At 41.6% G+C, this 12,503-nt stretch overlaps 1 long non-coding RNA gene across 1 annotated transcript in view; it reads right to left on the reverse strand.

The window, feature by feature from the left end:
• Positions 1 to 3,364: 3,364 nt before the first annotated feature.
• Positions 3,365 to 12,503, reverse strand: part of LOC121625555 — a 39,660-nt gene continuing 30,521 nt past the window's right edge. The window contains exon 3 of the long non-coding RNA XR_006007917.1: positions 3,365 to 11,904. This is a non-coding gene — a long non-coding RNA (uncharacterized LOC121625555). The remainder of the gene's footprint in view (positions 11,905 to 12,503) is intronic.

The raw sequence follows: 12,503 nt of genomic DNA on the forward strand, positions 1-12,503 counted from the left end.
CAGGTACACAGGTACTCACACAGCAAATTAAGCGTATTGTTGCGTTGCCTCCAGCGGCATCACCGCCTCCAGCGTAGAGGGGGTGAAAAGTCACTCTGAGGTTTTGTTGTTGTACCACATGAGGCGTTCAGGCCACCGGGAGTTTTTAATGGTGAGGCGGAGGGTATGTAAAGTTGACTGGTTTGGTTAAAGCGACGCCTTCAGAGAGAAAGCGGTCACACTGTAGCTATCGTATCAGCAGTGCTTTGGTCGAAATCCTACGATTTAACTATAACCCTGTTTTTCTTGTTTGTTGTAGTTCTAATGCTTTGATAACAGTATTATAAAGCCACCCATATGACACTATACATAAGAACCAGTTCATTCATTCATACATTAATGATTGACAACTACATATTTAACCCAGTATACATTATAAATTGTATATACTAACCAGTCATCTACAGCACATGAGTACAGTTTTGAGGTACTTGTACTTTAAAGTTTCCATTTTATCTGACAGCTGTAGTTATTTTTCATACAAAAACACATGAAACATATAAAAACATGAGTAATTGTTCAGTAAAAACAACAAATCTTCTTATCAAGTCATTTTATTCTGGAATTAAGTCCTTTATCTTCTTTATTTTTCTTGTAAGAACAACACAAATTAAATTCTTTCAAGGCTTTTACAAAAATGACTAAAAACAGGTTAAAGTAAACAAGATTTTAGGATAAAAACACTATAAAAGGAGCAATTTGCTGTAACAACTACTTTTAGTTTGCTAGTAGTTTCTCTAAAAGTAAGAATTTGAATGAAGGACTTTTGCTTGTAATGGAGTACTTTGAGGTATTACTACTTTTGATATTTTCTACTTTGAAATCTTCACATGAGAAACTTGGACATTTCATTTATTTAATAAATTGATATATTCAATATGAAAATGAAATGTTTTTAGTAAGATAAATATCAATTTAACTTGCCTTTTTAGTTTTAGATCAGCTTTCTGTATAAAAATTAAACTTTTTGTGAACTGAGTTTGGTGTAGTTCAACCATATGATTTATGTTTTAAAAAGCAGGTGATAGTTTGTGTGTTCAACCATGTATTAAAACCTATGAAAGGAACACCTTAGCAATTCTTTCTCCATCAGAAAAACACGTGACCTGTAGCCTGACCTCAGGGATCCGTACAGTCGGTACAGTAAAGTCATCAAACCCTCATAGAGGCAGAAGAGGAAGTTTAATATTCGGTGAAAACCTGCAGGACTCGTCTTTCTCTCTGCGTTTGGTTTGGAGCCTGAGATCAGATCAGTGTTTATGAATTGGACACTTGTCTGCTGTGTGTGAGTGGTTCAGCAGATTGACTGAGAGAGAAAATAGAAGAAGTGGTTTGAAAGGAGGAAAATATTCGTGACACTCGGGGTGACCTTCATGTGAATCGCCGCCTCCGTCGGCTGCACGGCCCCGCAGTGTTTTTGTGGTGTGTAAAGCTTATTTGACTTTTGACAATAAGTTTAAAGTCTAGTTTAGTCGAGGTAACGCAGGATTATTTTTCCAGCCTAATTTGAAGCAGTAGGCTCTCTCCTCCTCTTCTGGTAATCCACAGTCATCCTGATCAGACACAGACACCAGGGTTTGAGGGAAATTAAACAAATAAACTCTGATGCTTTGGATAACATTCCCCTCTGACTGACCCGACCCCGCGACCTCGGAGACACTCTGGCCGGGGTCGTGACCCCGCGGTGGCATTGGCTCGCAGCATCAGAGGGGCCTCAGTGTGTCCCGAGCCGAAGGAAAACATACAAAAAAAAAAAAAGTCCACTTCAGACCACGTTAGACCTCCACGTTTCCATTTGTTTCCCACAAAATAAAAAAGACAAGGTGGAAAATTAGATGTGAAATTTAGAAAAAAGACATGAAGACACTCAGACTCTGCTGAAACTACAACTACTACTACAAAAAATACTACCATTACTCCTGCTACTATAACAATAACAGCCATGACTATAAATAAGTGTATTTCCTTGTGTGCTTCCTATCAAAGTGTCACCTAATCGGAACTATAACAAGAAGAATTTTCTGTTAATATAAATGTAGTTGGAGTGCAACATTTCCATTTTGCAAATAAATATATTTGTTTATTTTATTTCAATATTTAGAGCTAATGGTGGAGAAATTTTGGGAGTATTTCACTTGTGCTATGTGTCAAATAGTGTTAAAAAAGTGTTAGCATATATTAAAATGTGAAAAAATATGTTTAAAAAAAGTTGTTTGTAACTTTGACCTCCTTAAGAAGAAATTTAAGGAGGAAATTAGTGCTGCAACTCAGAATTATTTTCATTATTGATTGATCTGATGAGTATTTCCTCAATTAGTTGATTAAAATTACATAAAATTAAAAACATAGATAAAAAAAATCCCACTATAATTTCCCAGAGCCAAATGTGGCATCTGCAAAATCTCCGGTGTGTGTGACTGTGAACGCCTCGTGTTCCCGTGCTGGACTGCGGGTCTGAATGTCTGAAATGCTGTATTTCAGGGCGATCCAGGGCGTAGCCTGTGACAGCACACGGGCACAGTTCATGTCCTGAGTGGAGACAAAGCAGGAGATGCCGCCTGCTGATGAAGCCGCTGAGATGCACAAAGACAAACTGTCAGGAATGAAAAGGCATTCATGTTCTCGCCTCGGTGTCTGCAGATAACCAAAAACCATTATCTTTAAGCATCACGCCGTCCGACTGACACCCAACAGTGCTGCTTGTTCAGCAATTACAGGATAATATTTGTAGTTATGCCGCTGTAGTGTAATAAATATGCTTAGAAGGTGTGAAAATATACGTGAGGATTGCACTGATGTATCAAAGCAACAGCTGGCTGATACCCAGTTTACAGGATATCAGCCAGCTGTTGCTTTGACCCCAGCCACTTTCACAAATTATTGTCTTAAATCTATTCATCTTTTATGAACTGTACATTAAATCTTCCAACCACAACTTTCCCTAATATGTTGCTAAGTTTTCCTTTAGTAATTATTATTTCCCTTAAGCTTGGATTTAGTGATTAGCAGGTCAAAATTAGGGTAAAAGTGAGCCTATTCTTTCATTCCTAGATTACATATAACCTTTGTTTCAATAGCATTTAAAAATTACTGGTTCCCAACTTGAGGGTCGGGACCCCTAAAAGGGTCACGAGATAGCTGTGAGGAGTCCTCCATAAGAATAAAACTTACAACCTCATATTCAAAAGTTTTTAATGTAAAAAAAAACGTGTTGAACCTCACTTCATCATACCCAATCATGATACTATCACCTGTTGCAAATCAACCTGTTTACCTGTGGAATGTTCCAAACAGGTGTTTTTGGAGCGTTCCACATCTTTCCCAGTCTTTTGTTGCTCCTGTCCTGACTCGTTTGAAACGTGCTGCTGCATCAGATTCACAATAAGCAGATATTCTTTGTGCCTTTTATTTATTTTGATGTAATATCCTGAATAATTTTACTACTTTTGGCCCTTACATGCTCTCAAAAGAAAACAATCAGAGACAGAAAAATCACTTTTTGGTGCACCTGGTGGTAAAAACGTTTGGAGCCGCTGATTTTAAAGACCTGCTTTATTTTGGAATATGTTCATTTAAATGCTGCTGAAACAGTTCGATGTCTGTTTAACCCAGAAGTCGAGACATCTCCAGGCTTGTAAATCACCACATTGATGCTCTCTGGGTTTTAATATCATCTGTCTGCAACTTCACTCTGAAGCTATTTGCTGTTACATGAGCCTTGAAACATATTGGTCAAGCTGCGACGTCCCAGTGTTCCCATCGTGTTATTTTCTGTTTCCATGGCTGTAAACCGGCAGCATGTGGTGCATACCGGTAACAAAGGGATCGAGGACATTAGCCGGTCCAGAAAACCTGCTTCAGAGTCACTTATCCCTCCAAGAACAAAGCCGAGGTTGGATGCGATAGGCGGCACGCATACGTGTTCCCCACCTTATCTTGTTTATGTGATGGAGTTTTTCAAACGCAAACATTTTCTTTAGATGGCACAGTGGACCTCTGCTCTGAGATAAGTATCGAATGCAGACTTAATTGCCTGAGATAGAAGCTTATTATTCCCATTAAAACGGGCGTTCGGGGCCTCGCTCCCCGGGTCTCCCCCCACGTCTTTCATCCCTCCTCCTCCTCCTCTGCTTTCTGCTTGTCTCTATTGTCCGTTTGATGTGGAGATGAAGGGGAAAGAGGGCAAACAAGAACAGTTTGGTGCTGAAAAGTTGGGAAATCTGGTAACAATTGGAATGTAATGGAAGTGTTTGGAGGTCTTGTCCCCTGATGTGCTTAGCTAATGATTTTGCCGCCCTGAGTGCGCCCTGCGTTAAGTGTGTACGTGTGCGTCCGCACATCATAACATTTCCATTTCGTTTGACTTATTTCCAGGTGGGGTTTTTATTTCAGATCTAAATCTTTCATTTCTTCCCTTCCACGTCTTTTATTGGCTCTAAACTGTGTGCGGCTCGCTCTTGTGCAGGTACAACTTGTTCTTCTTCCTTTTTCTGTCTTTCCTGCTTCTCCAGCCTCAGGTCTGTGCAGCGCTGCACGGCCGTTGCCTTTGTGGGATTTGTGCGTCTCCGGCGGCGTTTTCCCTCGCCAGTCGGCAGCGAGCCGGCATTCCTTCACGGGTTCACTGGCAATGCTCAAGTGGCTCCCTCTTAACAGCCCCCCTAATCACTCAGGGACATAATCACAGGCCACTTTGAAGTAATAGTCAATTTGCTATGAGTCCAGCGTTTAACAGAACTGCTTCGACGCAAGCCGGGGCTGCGAGCCGGCCACGGCAGATGTAAAGATAAGGGCGGCGTTGCCAGTGGAAAAGACGGTTTTTTAACACTCGATTCAACAAAAGGTAGCACATGCAGGCTTGCAAAGGTGTTTATTTTCGGGGAAAGTCTTGTACAATACCTCAGGTTCTGCAGACAAAGGATGAGTGAGGTCGCGGCAGCATGTGTGTGTTCAGCTGATGAGAAGTTCACAGGAAGTGTGCAGACTTATAGCTGTCACTCAACCCTGCACGCTCTGCCTCTGAATGCACCAGCAATCGCTCACAATGACACACTGTACCTGGCGTGATGTGTTTACGCCGCCCTGAAGTGAATCAGGTAGGAAAGGCGCAGCGCGGCCCCGCGTTGGCCCATGTTTATTGTTTACGGTACTCCGGGTGGCGCCAGGCCCTGAAAAAACAGGAGCTGAAAAACACTTTGTTTTGGTGGGTAGGCTGCTCCTGTGGTTTTGTAATCGCCATCGCTATCAGGGGCCCTGATCGCTTTCCAGCAAGGGAGGGGAGGAGGGAAGAAAAGGTATGTTATTCCACACGGCGCACAAAGGGAGGGAACAGAGAGAAAGAGATGTGGGTGCTTGGCAGTGTGTCTGTCTGCCCTTTTTCCTCTTTTCTACCAACTTCTTCTTCTACCCCTTCCGCCCCCCCCTCCAGGCGGTCTACAGCTGACTCAGGCCAGGAGTCACCGAGGCTGTCTGGGCGCTCGCCGTCCTGCCAGCAGTGAGACAATAACATGAGGCCGATGGTTAGCTTTTATTAAAGATTATTTATCTGCTCCGTAATGTTTCCGGCCCTGTAAGATCTGGATTTCTGGCTACTTTTGCGTCTTAACCTGGATTTTCTGAGCCTCTTCATGCTCTTCTTTTTCCTCCTCCTTCCCTTCCTTTACTTTCAGCCTTTTAGGATAGTTGCTGCACGTCTCAGGAAGTCTTCTGGACAGTTAGACTTCTCAGAAATGCTGTTAGTTGGCTTGTGTGTGATATTATAAATGTTCTAGCACAATTTCGGCACATCCTCCGTCTACAGGGTTGAAGAGGTCGTTATTTTTGAACCCTTAAGTAATATATTGCTTTGTTTTTTGGCTTTTAAGCGTCTGTACTGCTCGTGTTTGTCTTGATTTCTCTCCTACTGAGAGAGAAGAGAGACAAAAGTGTCTTCGTCCTCTTCCATTGTTTTATTTTTTGTTTTTGTGTCAGCATTTTCTCTCTTCTGCCTCTGTGATGACAGAATTTTCTGGCTTAATAGTATTTATTTATAGTCATATTTGTTCCATTTTCCACGGCTACAATGATTCAGAATCAAGTGTCCAGTTGGAAACGCTCGCAAGTCGCCTACAGTGGCCTGTGAGGGACAGAAAAAGAGGAAGGGGAAGAAATATTTGACTGTTTTACACCTAATCCACATGTGCACAGGTATTTTTTAAGTATGTGTTTTGGCCTTTTGTTCACACACAAATAGAGTTTTAGGTCACTGAAAACAGTTTTTGGAAAACTCCTTCTCGGCTGAAGATGCTCAGAAACTGTTTGCAGTGTTGACGTGTGACAGGGAGTTTTTGGCTTGTGATAACAGAGTGTGCGAGTTTGTGCAGTTGCCATTATAGTGCTGGTGCTATCATTGCTAACAGGGCTTTTTACACATTTACACTTAAACATACAGTTACTATTCCATTTTTACTGAGGAACAGAGGCGTCAGAGGGTGCTACAGAGGTCAGAGCTATGTAATCCAACAGTCCTGCAACACAACACTGGTTTTAGATGAGAACCAGTCAGACCTCTAGCTGTATGTAACCTACCGTTAATAGCTTTTTTTCAGGCTTATGATTGGCCAACATGGCTTTAGGGTCAGGGTTGTATCCCCTCCTGTTGGTTTGCTGAGGTTTTTTTTAACTGCTTGTGTGGATGAGATTTCTTTTGGAGAGTGAAGGAAGAAAAACCTGGTTTTAACTGGGCCCGAATGGCTTCTTCTCACCCAGTTCCGGCAAATCACACAAACGCTCATGGGAAATGTAGTCGTTGGGAAACACCAACACTAATAACACCGTTTGGCTACCAACGATCAGTTTTCCAAATATAGAAATGATTTTTGATGGTCAAAGCTGAAAGCTGATTGGTTGAAAAGTGATCAGTGATGCATTAAGGTGCAGTTGTACAGGTGGGAAAAATGACTTTTATGAGTGATGAGTCAAAATGAGTTTTATACTTCGGAGTTTTGCAGCAGCACATAAAACACCACAGTAAACTTTCACTCTATGGGAAATATAACAGAAAACAAAAGTATTAACAGAAGTTTTGGCCTTTAAAGGTTGTCACTGCACAAACCTTCTGATAGCTGATTCAAGGTTTTAGCTGTGACCCTTTTAAAGGACCAGTTCACCCAAATCACAAACAAAAAAAAAACACTTTCTTTCCTTACATTTAATGGTATTTTATAAGATCTGGTTTTTGAGATGTCGCAGCTTTTCTCTTTCTGCAAAACATGTTTCTGTTGAGTATTTTTTTAAATAAAACTCACCTCCATCGTGCTGGAGACGGATATCTCAAAACCTCAGCACATGAAACACGAGCTATGCGCACGGCTAAACACCAACAATTCTTTTAATAACTCGGGTGAACGCGGCCTTTAACCAGCCATTTCGCTCAAATCTCTCAAACAGCTGATGGTGGGAAGATCAAAAGTCTCCTTCATAGGCAACAAGCCGCAGTGTGCTGATACAGACGTTACAGCATTGTCGTTGAGCTGCGCTCTTCATGGCTCGCCTGCTTTACCTGTCCATGAACAAAGAGCAGCGAGGGGGGCGAGGACGGCTGCGTGCACGCCGCGGCGAACTATTTTTACAGAGCCATTAGTGTGAGGAGTGTGTAATTCAGCTGGCCTGCGCCGTCTTTATTCACGCGGCGACATTAGAACGTAATGAATCATGAAGAAGGCGCATTGTTCCACGCCACTCTTCCTAACACCGCTCACACACACACTGCCACAGACACACACTCACAGGTGTAGAACATCATTATCGCCCACTTCCAATTGATGAAGAGTATTATACCGCCAAATTGATTTTCCTTACTCTGCGATCATGATGACACAAGAAAGGAGACGACGAAGAAAAGACGCAATCATCAACAACTTTATATTCCAATCAGCATATCTGAGCGGGGCGAATAAAGAAGAACTGCACAGAAAAATGGAGCCGGGGCTCAAATCGCCTCAAATTGCTTTGCTTTTTTTTTTTTTTTTTAACATCATGAAATGTTACCGATTATCATGAAACGCGTAAATTGAATTCTTTTTTTTCATTTAAGTAATAATTGATTTGACATTTCGGAGCACTTCAAAGGCAGTTTGGCCCGAAGGCTCTGCAGTAAATTACAGTATAAAGCTGAGGATTTACCATTAGCTGAGTGTCAAGTGTACGCTCGGCTTCGCCTCCCCTCGCCATCCATCTCCCCCCCTTCACATCCTCTTTCTCCCTCCCTCTATCTTTTCTCCCCAAACCCTCTGAAATTCTAGTCAAACTTTATACAACTTGTCTTCCCTGGCCTGTTTGTGTGCGTTTGCGCGCCTGTGTCCAGGTCTGCCGGTTTATTGTAGCACTATAAAGGCCCGCTGTGTTTATCAGTAAACGGAGCTCCACACAGTTCGCCCGCCTCCATTATAACTCTTTTCACTTCCTTGTTTAGTTTATATATTTTTCTGGAGGAAATGCCCTTCTTTTCTGCCTGTGTCTGGCATGCGGGGCGCGACAACAGGCGGGAGGGTGTTTGATATGTAAATAGTCTGCTCAACAAAGTCCAGGTGCTATCTGCGGGTACAGAAGCTGATACTTTGGGCAGCGGATGGCTTCCTCGCCTTCTGAAACATGCAGACACACAATTAAACACGCAGACTGAGCTCAGACCGGCATGTCGGGCTCATTTTTTTCTTGTTCGTAAATATCAGATCTGGTCTGGCCAGCGCCGCCTCCTCTGATAGGATGGATAGAAAGCAGCGTGGGCCAATCGATAATAACCTGCTTATCTACAAGTCTGCAATGCTCCAGAAATCAATACTTTGACAGTCAAATGCTGCTCATTTAATATCAATATTCAATACTGCAGCGAGGTTTTAGTAGATCTGAAAAGCACCTTCTGCTCTTTAAGAGCATATTTATAATTCTCATCCTCTTCTGTTCTTACGTTTATCACCCACATAAACACCTTTTTCAAAGAAATCTGTTTAAAATTTCTATTTAATTTTGGAGGCTGTTTTATTTATTGTGTTAATGTTGCCAAAGCTGGAGTCATGTGATTATTGATAGTATTTATTTTTTTAACTATTGATGCATAAAATACTATGAAAAATGCTAAAAAAGTTTTAAAAAAATACATGCTCTTGTATGGGTTGAGAAAATTAAACCAAATGAAAACCCACTGGATTAACTGAAGGATTCAAACATGAGGCTGTTTTTCAAGACACGTGATACGTCGACATACATGAACAGCTTTTACCTCATGGAAACTTATTTTAACGATGATTGTTACTGTTGCTGTCCATGGGAACAAACTATATTTATATTATTATTCCACTGCTTTTATTTTACAGTTAAACATTTTCCACAGAAAACATATGATTAGCTTGTAAAACCCAATGTTTTGACCAGTATTAAGTTAATTAGCTCTTGACCAGCTATGTCATTAAAATGCCACTTAGAAACTGATCCATGTACTGTGTGTTGGCTGTGCATCACTAGTGCTTTCAGTTTGCTGATAACACCTCAGTACTTTTATTGAAGTAGTATTATGAATGCAGGACTTGTTAACTATCAGAGACTGTGCATCATTTCCACTGTCGTATTTTTTTACATAGTGGTATCACTGCTTTAACTAAGTGAAGGATCTGCATGTGTTAAACACTTTTTGGCGTGTTGAAAACACTTTTACTCTTTGAAATTTAAAGATTGCCATGACGACTTGTAGGATGCTGAATTTTAAAATCTAACTTATTGTAGCTCTTGTGCTAAATCTTAAAACTCTCGGGAACCCTTTTGTGACATGTATAGAGTTATTATGTCTTTTATTAGACTAATAATAATGTTTGATTAGTCGAACCCTAACTCGCACGCATGTGCAAGGCTTTACGTGCACACACACTTGCCTAAAGACACACACACACACACACCTACTGATTGTCACCTGAATCCCGAGTTAGCTGGAGGTGACACGTATTGTCTTTTGGCCTTGAATTAATGTGCCTGTAAATACGTTTTTCCCCCTCATTCCTATTTGTTAAGTTATTCATAGAACTGCTGATTGCAGGCAGCCGTCAGAGCTAAATGAGGGCCTTTGTTATTGTTGAGTAATTAGGACAGCCATCATCGTGCTCCAAGATGACAGGGTCAGTTAAATAGTTTCTCTCTCAGTAGTCCAGGCTGATTATGGGAGCTCAGGCAGGCAGGCAGGCAGGCAGGCCTGGGAGCTGGAGCTGGGGAAGGATGGAGGGGAGCGGGGGGGGAGTACAGATGGGAGGAGTGGGGAGAAAAGCAGACCTTATCTCAGGCAATTAATCAGAGACACTCATATTGCGGGACAATTATTCAAAGCTCACTCCTGCATAACTCAGCCCAAGGTTCCAGTGGGCTCGCTGTCTCTTTCCATCCACCCTGGACTGGAAGGTCAGGAAAGTGAGAGGAAGGTGGAGCTGCGAGGGAGGAAGAGAGGGACGCTGTTGTGTTAGTGCATGTGTGTGTGTGTGAGAGAGAGCTCAGGCAGCGCAGGGTCAAAGTCAATTCAAAGTCTTGTCTTCTCTGGAGGCCTTTTTTTTTGTTTTTCAAGGAGTTTATTCTCCATCATGTTTACACGTTTTAAGTTTTTGGCGGTTGGTGGAATAACATGGGCGTCGTCTGTTAGTGTGTGTGTGTGTGTGCGTGTGTGTTACGGCCCAGGGCCAGCATTATCAACATTCCTCGGTGGCAGCAGGGTGGCTCGCCTGGCACCACACAAACAGGAAAAGGAAATAGCTCGACTTAACTACGGTTATCTCCCAGAGAGTCCTCACTCTGTGTGTGTGTATGTGTGTGTGTGTGTGTGTGTATGTGTGTGTGTGTGTGTGTGTGTGTGTGTGTGTGTGTGTGTGTGTGTGTGTGTGTGTGTGAGCACGGTAGCCTGTTTAAATATGGATCCCAGTGGCAGTGCGACAGTAAACAGCAGTAGATCTGTTTATTAAGAACTTCTTCATTAGTATTGAGACGTTGTTGTTTGAAGGAAAATTCAGTGTTCTGGTGCTGTGTGGTGAGATGCCTTCAAGGGCGCCGTGTTTGCTCTGTTTAGAAGAAAAGTCCATTCAGATGACGCACTCAGTGTGGAATTCAGGACTTCACAAGTGGAGATTTTGCAACCAAACACTGACTTTGCCTAAAATGTTGATGTTGTTTTTATTCTTTTTACCGTCTTTTCCTGCGAACACGAAATCATGAATTATTTTTGACGAGAAAACAGGCAACATCCACTTTGCTTGTCGCAATCTTCACTTGAGGGCAGAATTAATTAATTATTCATGCTTAATATTACAGATTCTGCACATTTTCATCCTGCCAGATTCTACTGGTTTCTGTCTGTCCTGAGTTTCCTCCATTTTTTTCTTGTTGTTGCGGTGAAGATGTCATATTAACTGACTTGATTGCGGACATTCAGGACTGTTGTGGGGACACTGTGGCAACAAGAGCAACCAGGTTGTAGCAAACCTCCAGTTTATCAGACTAACAGTCTTTAGAAGAGAAACATTAAATATGAAAATCAGCTCCTAATCTATCTGCTGTGGTTTGGCATTTGAGTGTGCTGGTTTTACCTCAGTGAATACAGTGTGTGTTACAATGACAACACAATTAACAAGACACCAGCCTGAAGGAGGTTTGGTGAATAAAGAGTGGAGATGATTGTTATGTGAGGTGTTTCAATGTATAAAACCATAGAATTAACAGTGTGGAAAGGTTTGCACCCTTGCTTCAGCCACCAGGAAGTGATTTCAGCAAACTGTCGCAACATAAAACCCAGAGGAGGCCCCTCGAAGGCAAAAAGGATCCGTTCATTTTGTGGACAGGAAGTGGAATGATTCTTTTTTTCTGCAATTAAAAAATAGAAACAAGCCATAAATAACCACATTTGCCTCAAACCCTAACAGTCAGCACATCATGAACATCACATCACAGTGCACAATATAATCAGAAACTGTATGTTAACGCGACCGAATCAGCAAGAAAAGGCAAATAATTAAAGATATAACAATGACAGATAATAAAACATAAGCAAATAAAATGTGAATGTTTTGAAAGACGATCCTATGACGACACTGTGTGACTTTTTCTACAGGTAAAGAAAATAAATTGATCGTTTTTGCATCTCAACAGGCTTTTACAGACTTCTAGTAGCAGAGAGTGCAGGAGTGGAGGGGCTGTTCAGCTGAATGTTAGTCTAGTATGCCTGACTCATTGATCCTTTATCTGACTGAAGTTGGAATCTATGACTCTGAAATATCAGCAGTCTGACTGTGTATTGATAAATCCATGCTGCTGTCCGTGGTGCTGAAGACGTAATCGCACCTTTTTCGCTCAGTCCCTTCTATCAATTTCATTATAAATCTGTAATATTCTCTAAACTGTACACTATAAGTACTCAATTTAACACTAAATTGTAGCCTGTGTACTTTATAGAGTCAAGTTAA

Source organism: Chelmon rostratus, chromosome 22 (genome assembly GCF_017976325.1).
Source record: "Chelmon rostratus isolate fCheRos1 chromosome 22, fCheRos1.pri, whole genome shotgun sequence".
Classification (NCBI taxonomy): Eukaryota; Metazoa; Chordata; class Actinopteri; order Chaetodontiformes; family Chaetodontidae; genus Chelmon; species Chelmon rostratus.